We start from the raw sequence: 11,282 nt of genomic DNA on the forward strand, positions 1-11,282 counted from the left end.
TTCATTTTAACCCGTATTTCAAAAATTTTACTCGGTAAAACTTAGAAATGAATTTTCTTCGATTTGAACCTCGTTTTTGACTCGATTTGACTTGGGTTTTCAACTGTAGGTTCCTAAAAATATGAGAAACACATTTTTGAAGTAAATTTATAATTTTTCCCTTCTTTTCGAAAACTCATTTCGGGAGTCCGTTTTGTCCCAAACCAAAAGTAATCAATATGGGTGTTGTTGGTTTTTTTATGCGTAGATTCCATATTTTATGTGTTTAGAGGAGTTCGCGATCTTTCATATAAATTAGGGTCATGGGTTCGAAGTGTAGTGGACCAATTCAGCTTTTGAGGTAGGTTATAGCTTAACTCTTTCAAACTGGTTTGGGTAGTAAATGATGATACAAAATGCATGTTAAGAGTGAGAACTAATCGTGAAAAATGACTATCTATGTGTTGTGCCCGTATGGGGCCTATATGAAATATAATTGTTAAAATTGAGATATTATGTGAATTGTGTGACCGTGTAGGGTCATATGTGATGTTGATAGCCTTGAATATATGTGAATAATTATATTGTGTTGTTAAAATACCTAATATAGGACCATTGGTGTATTGTAATATATTCATACTTGTTGTTATATGAGACCTGTGAAAATTCATGGATGAAACAAAAATAATGAGTGAATATTGACTCATGTAATTGTGGAAAAGTATAATTATGGTTGGTTGTGGAAATTCGCTCACTTAATTATGGAAAAGTATAATTATGGTTGGTTGTGGAAATATATCATTGTGATTGGTTGTGGAAATACTCATTGTAATTGGTTGTGAGCATATATCCTCATATCATACTAATTCATGAAGCATTGGTACCACTATGGCAATATCTGAGAAATACTAGCAATACTTTTTATAAAATCCTACCCGAGGAAAGTGCCGGGGAGGAGATATTGTAACACCTTATAAAATCCTTTCTGAGGAATATATTGAAAATGAGCTATGAGATATGTGGATTGTATACGGATTGACAAACTCCCGGTTCCTACGTCGGGAAACTTTAGCTCTATAGGTGTATACGAAAATTGTGCGATGATCCCGAAGGTTGTGCGACGACTTCGTGTACAATCATCATCATCATCATCATATACATTGCACTTACTTTATTATGTTACGTTGTGTTGTATTGCCATATTGACTTGTTATCTATGTATTTGTTGTATCTTTCTTTACTTGTATTTGATGATCTTGTATATACATGTTCTCCCTTATTCTACTTATATGTGATATAATGCATACGTGTGTCTTATATTGGTTTGATGTTGCAATATATGTGATATATTAGAACTGGTAGTGCAATTGGTGTGGAATACCGTTGTGGAATATTTTCTGATTGCAGGTGACGTGTCCTTAGTGTGTATTTTGTATGCTTTATTTTCTACTTTGCTCGGGCATCCCATGATACCTACTGAATACAAGTGGAATGTACTCATTCCTACTTCACCCTTTCAGTGTAGCTTCAGGCTCAGGTGCGCCTCAAATTGGTTGATTTCGGGCGCTTTCAGATAACTCAAGGTAGCGGTTGAGTATTCATACGTTCAGAGTTCACCTCTATCTTTCTGTATTAGTTATGTCTTTATTAGTATTTGGAAACAAATATTATTCCTTTGTGGTTATTTTTCTGATGTATTTGACTCCTGGATATTATTAGTAATTTTTATACTTTTGACACCAGCTTTTGGTAGTTATGGCTTCATGTGTTGATTTTATTTTTTCCTCTTTTATTATATCTATGTGGTTCAACTTTGTTCTAGAAGCCTTACCTTGGAGGTATTTCTGTATTTTTCTCGTATTTATCAGTTTGGGTGAGAGACTTACTTGTCAAGATTCGCCGCGACAAGTGCCATCATGATCCTTGTTTTTGGACCGTGACAATATTTTATACATTAGATATAGGTGTACAACTATCACATATTTGTATATAACTCAAAGGTATTTTATATAAATTATATTTCATCATAAAGTGAATTTGTTTGAATATTTCTATAAGTGGCATTTTATTCTTTTATTATTTTGTTATATTTCTTTCACATATATTTTGAATTTGTATATATTTATACATTTGAATTTACATATTTATATATAATCTTAATTTATATCCATTTTATACTTTTGAATTTATATTTATCTTGAAGATATGAGTTGTAAGTATTTGTATTTGTATTTTGAATGTTTAACTCAGAGCTAAATTTTATTTGTATAAATTCTACATTTGTATTTCTATTCATAGCAAATTTTGAGGATAAGTACATTGAATGTATAAATACATTGAAATTGTATTTTAAATTCTGAAGCCAAAGAAATCAGAGGAATTTTAATTTGAAGTCTATTTTTACTTTTCAAAAATTATAACAGTTCATATGGAAAAGGAAGAAACAAATGATCTGAAAAAGATATGTTTGAGAGAATAAAGTAAGTAAATCACTTCTCTTTCCTTTTTTCTTAATCTCTAAACATAAATGAAATAGTAATAAAATTTGTTAGTTAATATTTATATATTACAGTCCAAAATACATTAATCACTAACTAATATTTATAAAATATAATTACTATAACTTAGACTAAAAAATTAGTTAAGAGAGATATAAATTGGCTATGTGTGAAGTTTTGCCAATTAAAAACTAGTTAATTTATTTGCACTTTACACAATCACATATAGCTTTTCTTATAATAATAGTTGTAAAGATATAAAAAATTCTATAAATACTAAAAATTCAAAACAAATATATTTTGAAAAAAAATACAGAAGAAAGAAAACTAAAATTTGGAAAGAAAATACATATAAAAGTTTAACAGAAAAACAAATCCAAATGGAAGTATTGAATATATATATATATATATATAGGTTCTATTCATAACGTACATCTTTTTAAATTTTACCTAATTGAAAAATTACACATTCTAAAATACTTACTTAAATCATAATGAAGTATGTTTTAATTATTGATGACTAGAAAAAAGTTTGAGGTCTATTTACATGAAGAAGTTTTATGGAGTCGTGGTTAGATAAGTTATGTTGTATGGGCGGAGTGTTAGTCAATCAAGAATTCACACATCCAAAAGATAAATGTGGCTGAGATGAGGATGCTACGATGGATGTGTGGATTTACTAGAAAAGATAGGATTAGAAATGAGATTATTTAAGATAAGGTGAGAGTGACTTCGGTGGAAGTCAAGATGCAAGAAGTAAGATTGAGATGGTTCAAACATGTGATGAGGAGGTGCCTGAATTCCATAGTGCAGAGGTATGAGAGTTTGGCTAGAGATATTGGAGGAAGGTAATTAGATATGACATGAAGTAGCTTCAGTTTACCGAAAGACATGACCTTAGATAGGAAGGTGTGGAAGATGCTAATTAGTGTAGAAGGTTAGTAGGAAGGAATGCATTCTTTCTAGTAGGTAGGAGGTCTTTGTTTTGTCATCTGTGCTAGTAGTCATAGACTAATCTTGTTTCAGAGTGTGTTATCGGTTGTCGTGTTTCTTGGTGATAGTCTTATTTATATTATTAGTTGGTGTGTTAATACCTATGGTTTGTTGTTCCGTTACTATCTTCTTTCTAGATTTTTTTTGTCTTGCAGGGCGGGGGGGAGGAAGTTCTATCAGAAACAACTTTTCTATCTCATATCTAAAATAGTAGTATGAACTGTGTACCCGTACTCTCTCCTAACCTCACTTTATTAAAATATATTGAGTATATTGTAGCTGGTCTATATTTACATGATATGAAAAGTAATCTATTTTTTCTTGTCAAAAGTTTTCATTGCAAATGTGATTGAGTGATTTTACAAGAGAATAACTCTAAGTTGAGTGATCTTATTGACATTAATCAATGTTTAGTGACTTTATTAGATAAATTTTTCATAGTTGAATGATCTTTTAATATATTAACTTTGTATAATCAGTTTGCATACTTTATAGGCTTATTATATATTTGTTATTTATAAAAATATATATCGACGACGATTACAAATAGCTATAAATTATGCTTATGGAATTTTTGATAAAAAAATAATATTGAAGGAATTAATAGAAAAATATCAGAATTGTCATGAAAACGGGTCATAGGAGAAGTAACCTTGTGTCCCTATTAGATTCTCTTTGTAACACATGACATCAATGATAAAAGATGGGTCGATAAGGGAACGTCAGAAAGAAAAATTGACAGACTTTTAGACTCATAAAATTTTTGAAGAAAGGTGCACTTGACACCTTAGACAAATTCACATTGAAATGAGCTGTAGAAGAGATAAATAAAGGCATAACAAGATCTGATACAGTACATGTACTTTTGAACTCGAAGATAATATAATTCAAAAGATAAATTCGTAAGATATGTTGAGTCAAATAATAATAACACGTGTCATAGGATTTTTCTGTGACATAACATTTTGGTCAACAAAATTGGGAGATAAATAATTAAGAAGCACTGAAATTTTTTACTATGGACCTCATGCATCAAGTCATAATTGCATGAGACATTTATTATCTTGACACATGGACCTTTTAGGTTCCACCTATCAAAATAATTTTTTCTTTTCCTCTTTATATTCCTTTACCTTTTCACTGTAGTTAGCTGTTTTTATTTAGACAACTCATTTTTTTACTCATTTATTTTGGGTTAATTTCTATTTATTATTTTTTATTGTTTTTCTTTGGTTTTACTTTTCAATTATTTTGTGCTCATGAAACTAATCAGATTGATTGTCTTTTCTCTTCCTAATTCTAATTTGTGGATATTTGCAACCAAATCAACTTTATATAGTTCTTTTTATTTTAATTTATTTATGTCACTTTTTTATAAGTTCATTTCAAAAAGAACATCTTTCTCATTTTCTGAAAGTTTTTAAATTTTAAATTTTTACATGATATGTTTAAAATTACGAAAGTTAAAGAATACTCTAACATATTCTATATATTTTTAGTTAACACCCCTTAAGAACTCATTTGGGTAGAATTAAAAAATAAATTTTAATTTATGTGTTTCAAAACTGAAAATAAGTGTTTAAAAATTAAGCAGATAAATGTTTGGATAGAAGTGCTAAAAATAAAAAGAAGTTGTGCATGTATTTGGTAACAAGTGTTGTTAAACACTTTTTTATTTTCAAAATAATTTAAATGTCCTTAAAGCTGTTAACATCATAAATAAGTTGAATTACATATAATTTTTAATTCTAATAATTCAAAAATAAAAGAGAAAGATGAAGAGAAAATTAGAGGAAAGAGACAAATAGAAGAGACAAAGAGAAAAAGAAAGAAAAATAATATATTTAAGGGCTACAAATTTAGGGTATTGTTGGAATTATAGAAAAATATAAGGTATAAAAATGTAAATGTCTTGGTCATACTAAAAAGAATTTTAATCTAAAATATAAAAAGTTTGGGATACCCGACGTCTCACTTTTTGTTTTTTTTAATCAAATTTTAAATTTTTTTTTAAGTACTCTTTTATTTACCACACATCTAAAAAAGCTACAAAAGAGACTCAAAGCTTATTTGACCAGATTTTAATCTTATCCAAACGGACTCTAAAAGATATTTCAATTTAATTTTTATGTCTATTTAATGATGAGGCAACTCTAAAATTTTAGAAAAAAAATATTAAGAAAATTAAATTAATATTTACATTTATTTAGGACCCACTCCATTTCTTGATCCTACCAACTTTAAATTTTATTTTACAAGAGATGTCCTTATTAACAAAAAATATATGATGATTTTTTAATTTCTAAATATTAGAAATGTCTTTAATAATAGTAAACCATAATAAATAATATCATATACACTTAAGAAAGATAAATTTATTAATATGAGATTTAATTTTAAATTTTTAATATCCAAATTTTCTTACACTAACAAAAATTAAATAATTTAAAAATATAAATTACCGTCATTGTTGAGTGGAAAAAAAATTAATTTATTTACAAATATCAATAAATAGGAAAAAAAGAAGCAAAAGAATAAAAACTTCAATTTATTTAATATAGTAACACGAGAAAAAATTGAAGTAAAGAATAAAGAAAGAAAAATAAAAAATAATAATAAATAAAATTAACCCCATATAGTAAAAGAAAAAAAGTGATTTGTCCAAAAAAAAAAATTAAATAATTAAGAACACCAAAAAATAAAAAAAAAATGAGAATTACTTTTAGTAATAGGACCCAAAAGATCCATGTGTCAAAATAATAAGCGCCTCATGCAACTATGACTTGGTGCATGAGGCCCATAATCTACAGGCAACAAGCATGACATGTCGGACAATATTAGTATATGAAGTTTCAGAATACTCCTAGCCTTATTGGAGGTAGAACATGAGGTGCTGGCCATTGACATGAAATTATTGTTGTAAGGGGTCGTTTGATAAAGTGTATAAGAATGATGTAAAATATGGTGTGTTAGTAATACTTGTATTAATTATGCTTGTGTTAGTTATGCTTGCATTAGTTATACTTGTATTTTTCTTATACAGTGTTTGATTTGATGTATTAAAAATAACATGAATTAAATAACTTCTAATTTTTATTTTTTTTACAAAATTATCCTCCATCTATATGTTGGAAAGGATGCAAATATTTTTTGAGGGATAATAGTGTCTTTAATTATGTTAATGCATGCATTGGATCTTTTGCTTTGCTAATATCATAGATTTTGAGGTATTAGTAATGTACACCTCAATGCACAATAGAGTGTATAACTAATGCAAACATTAGATATACATAGGGTGAAAAAGTATACCAAACAAGGTATTAATAGTATATATTAAACTAATGCATGTATTAACTTTTTAATATACACTACCAAACGACCTCTAATTATCTTCTATCTCTGACATGATTGGCATATGCCAAGTGTCAATGGCTTATTCATTACTCTAATATATATATATATATATATATATATATATATATATATATATGAGAAAACAATATTCCTTATGTTCTATTTTATGTGATGACGATATTTAGTTAAGCATATAATTTAGGAAATAAATAAGTTACTTTTGAAACTTGTGTTCTCAATAAGACTATGTATGCTTTCTCCTACTATATCACAATCCTTATTTACCTTATTTAATTTGTATATGAGGTCAAGAGCACGCCCGTTAAATTTAATTTTGTTTACGTCCCTTACCAGCAGATTGTTTGTTTATGTAACTAAAGATAGTGAATAAAACGTAAGGAAAAAAAGTGAAACCAAAATAACAAACAGATTAATGAAACGAAGTCCTAAATGGGGTTATCTATTAATGGGGATGCCTTCCTTGAGAGCAAAAAATGCACAAATAATAGCTAAGGTAAAACACAATCTAAGAAGCACACAAAAGAGTATATCGTATTGCTAAGTCTGATTCCAGGTGGTTTATAAAGTGAGGGAAAATCCATATTAGATGGTATGGTGGGTGAATAATAACCACTGAGATTATACTTGGTGTTTTATCCATTACAGACATTTGTCACTATTTTCCGCTAGTATTGGACAAGTACATTGTATGTTCGCGTAGTTGTTAGTCCTAACAATTTTTGTCCCCTGCCCTTTTATTTCACATCATTGAAAAAATAGGTCCTTCTTCATATGCTTTCACTCTTGATATGTCATCAACCAAAGGCACTACATTTTTGTGTAGCTATGATCCACTTGACCGCAAGAGGTCCTATCGCTCCCTTGATATCCTTCGACCCTTTACCTAATATAAGCTTCTCTATTTCTTAATTATTGAGAAGGTATTGGGTAAGCATGGAATTATCTGTATGGAAGACTTAGTCCGTGAGATCATGACCGTGGGACCCCATTTCAAGGAGGCCAACAACTTCCTATGGCCGTTCCAGCTTAAGGCACCTTTGGGTGGACTGAAGAAGAAAAGGATCACTATGTTGAAGGAGGTGATGCTGGTAACCGTGAGAACTTTATCAATGAACTTATTAGGAGGATGAACTAAGACAGTTGGAAATTTTGCTGTGGTGTAGGAGCTCTTTTATCTCATCTTTTAATATCTTTTTCCAAGTATTGAAGTGATAAAGAGCTTCAGATTTTCTGCCTTCATTTGAGATTGTTTAGAGTTTATGACAGTATACAACAATGATGATGGGTTTTCCTCCGGAAACGAATCTGTGTGCTTTCCTCTGCTTTCCTCTGTTTTATATTACTTATGGGTGCCGTATTTATGTTATGTAATCTGTTTCTGTGCTTTACTATGTGTTTGTGTGGTATCTCGTGTCTTGAGCCGGGGGTCTATCGGAAATAGCCTTTCTACTTCATCAGAGGTAGAGATATGAACTGCGTACATCTTACCCCCAGACCCCACTAGGTGGGAATACACTGGGTTTGTTGTTGTTGTATTTCTTAATTATGTGTCAATGAATATTGAGGAATGAATGATTTTTTTCCTCCATGCTACTTTTAACGCTTTCCTAGGTCCTATAGAGTTTCCTTGCTAGACACATCTTGATGTGAAAGATTTTGAAATACTGGTTTACTCAATAAAGACATCCTCCTTCCTTGTTCTTCGTTATTGATTTTATTCCTTTTATTCTAAGAATATTTTTTCTTTGTTTTGGCTCAACACATCTACCCGCACCTTACATCATAACATTCCCCTAGTTTATTATTCACAATGCTTCTTTTTGAGCTTTTCATTGATATGATCTTTCCAAAATCGTTCAAATCCTTTAGTGGATTTAAGGTTACTTCTAACCATGATAAGTTCTGCCCAATTGGTGAATAGGGATATTTAGTGAAAGAGGGCAACATTCCTACTATCCCTGGTGACTATTCGTTCCTTGAAGCTAGTCGCCTGAGGGATCCTGTCTGTTTTGATAATATCATGATGACTAGGCCTGATTGTTTTGCTATTTATACTTATCCTTTGTCCCTAGGATTTGGGAAGTTGATTATGAAGGTTGGTAACCTTCTTCTATGAGAGATTTCAACTTCACCTAGGCTAAGTTAGCTTCAGACACTGGCAGATTGAGGCCTGCCTTTATATTCCCTTACAAAAAGTACGCTATTAGAAACCCTCATCCTCCTATATTCCCCTAGTTTGTATTGCGATTGAGTAGTTAAATTAGTTTGCTGCAGAAGATAAACTCTTTTCAAGAATCTGGACGATCCCAATGAAAGGGTCTGGACTGATTAATTTGTTATCATGGATTCCATATACTTACTTATAGACTTCCCCATGATCTTTTGGAATACCCATTGTAATATCTACTTCCTATATTCCTTTGGATTCTTCACATGATCTATGTAATACCCTAAAAGTTTCTAAGATCATATCTCAGACTTAGCATAGAAAACTAGTTAAAAATTACAAAATTTCCTCATAGTACGACTCAGACTAGGAGTCATGGTCAATACTAACGACTCGTTGGATAACCCATCCTTAGTGTAGTATCTTAGGTCCAAAAGGATAAAAATTTATCTCAGTGGTCGCGACTCCTGACAATGAGTCATTGTCATATAGAACGACTCATTCTATCAACCATCTTGAGTGTCAAGCCAAAAGTTCTTACGGATTAGTTTTTATATAGTGACAACGACTAAATGATGATGGGTCATTGTCAAACACAATGAATTGTTGTGTACCAGCCATGCCCAAACCGTGGAATCCAATCCAGTCTACACAATCATGGGACGACTTGTTAGGTCTGGCAATAAGCCGTACCCTGACCCGTGATTACTATTTTCAGCAAATCAATTATATTTTAAATATGATATTTTCATCTTTTCCACCTTCTTAACACCCTATACTACATTATTTAAGGTCGTTTGAGAGGTATTAGTCGATCTGTTACCCTCATTCTCTCCTAAACACTTATAGAAAACAACATAAAGTTATTACTTTTATCTCAAAACATGAGAAAACTAGGATTCTTTCCCAAAGGCTTCGTCAAGTTCTTAGCAGGAACTCACCTTCTAAGTATGTGGGATTTCATCAATAGGTATCCTTTCCCTCATTGAGTCCCAAAATAACTCAGTATTTCTCAATTTTCTAATAAATCAAAGTTAGGTTTTATGTTTAGTTTATGGTTTCCTTATTATTACATTCTCTTAAATGATCCTTATATTATAGTTTTATGTTTTGCATGATTTTTACATCTCGTATGACCTATTAATTCATAAATTGAGGCTTAGTTTAGTTTCACAGTAGTTTCACATGAATTAGTATTATCTTCAGAAGGTTTAGCACGTTAGGAACACATGATCCTAAATTTTTATAAAATTAGCATGAATTATCCAAATTGCGCATGTTTTAGCTAATCACCCCTTACACCATGATTTCATGATTTTCAAAAACAATATAATGCACTTGACTAGTTCCATGATTCCAGTTATATTTAGTAAATAGTAATTCAACTAGTCCATGTGTTCTCCTTAGATTTCAGTGTAATTATGAGCATCTATATATATATATATATGATTTTGGGTGTAGTACTTAATATCGAATGGATATGAGTCGAGATAACAAAATTATCAAACTACGTGCCACCATAGGATAAGGGGACCTTGCCAGTTTTTCCTTTGCCCAAATGGGCTCATAAGTGATTTCATGCCATTCATAATTATTACCCCTGACAATATGTAGAACATCTTCACAACTTGGGTTACAAGTTAGATTTTATGTTCCTCCACATGGTCTATGCTGGTTTCTAGAACCTCCCACAGACTCATATTAAAATTATTTGTGCATGACCTTAAATTCAGTTTTTACTTATATTACTTTATGACTTTTCAGAACATCCTTGCACATCAGTAGTTAAAATAGGTTATATGGGTCATTGTACATTCAACACAGTTTGCCTACAGTATAGTGTATCAAAATTTCAACATGATCAATTTTACTTCGTATTTTGTATTTCTCACATGCTCAGTATATTTAAAGTACTGATTACATACTTTCTCTTTGTGTTGTTTCATCTTATGATACAGGTTAAGCCTTAGCATTGCAGTTATTATGTTTCAATGTCACTTGAGCTACTGTCAGTGGTGAGTCCTCATCATCTGAGGACAAGAATTTTATTTATTATTTTAGTATTCTAGTTTTAGATATTTAGAGTTAGCTAGAGACATGTGTTTTATCCCTTTCAGATTTTATTGGCGAGAAAATAGTTTTGACCTCTTAAAACTATTTCTAAAAGTTGAGAAAATTTCAAAATAATTTTAAGAAAATTCACAGAGTCGCAACTTGATTTTTATAGAAAAATTAGGAAAACTTGAAAGAGTTTCAAAGATTCAAAAATA

This window comes from Capsicum annuum, chromosome 1, assembly GCF_002878395.1.
Source record: "Capsicum annuum cultivar UCD-10X-F1 chromosome 1, UCD10Xv1.1, whole genome shotgun sequence".
Classification (NCBI taxonomy): Eukaryota; Viridiplantae; Streptophyta; class Magnoliopsida; order Solanales; family Solanaceae; genus Capsicum; species Capsicum annuum.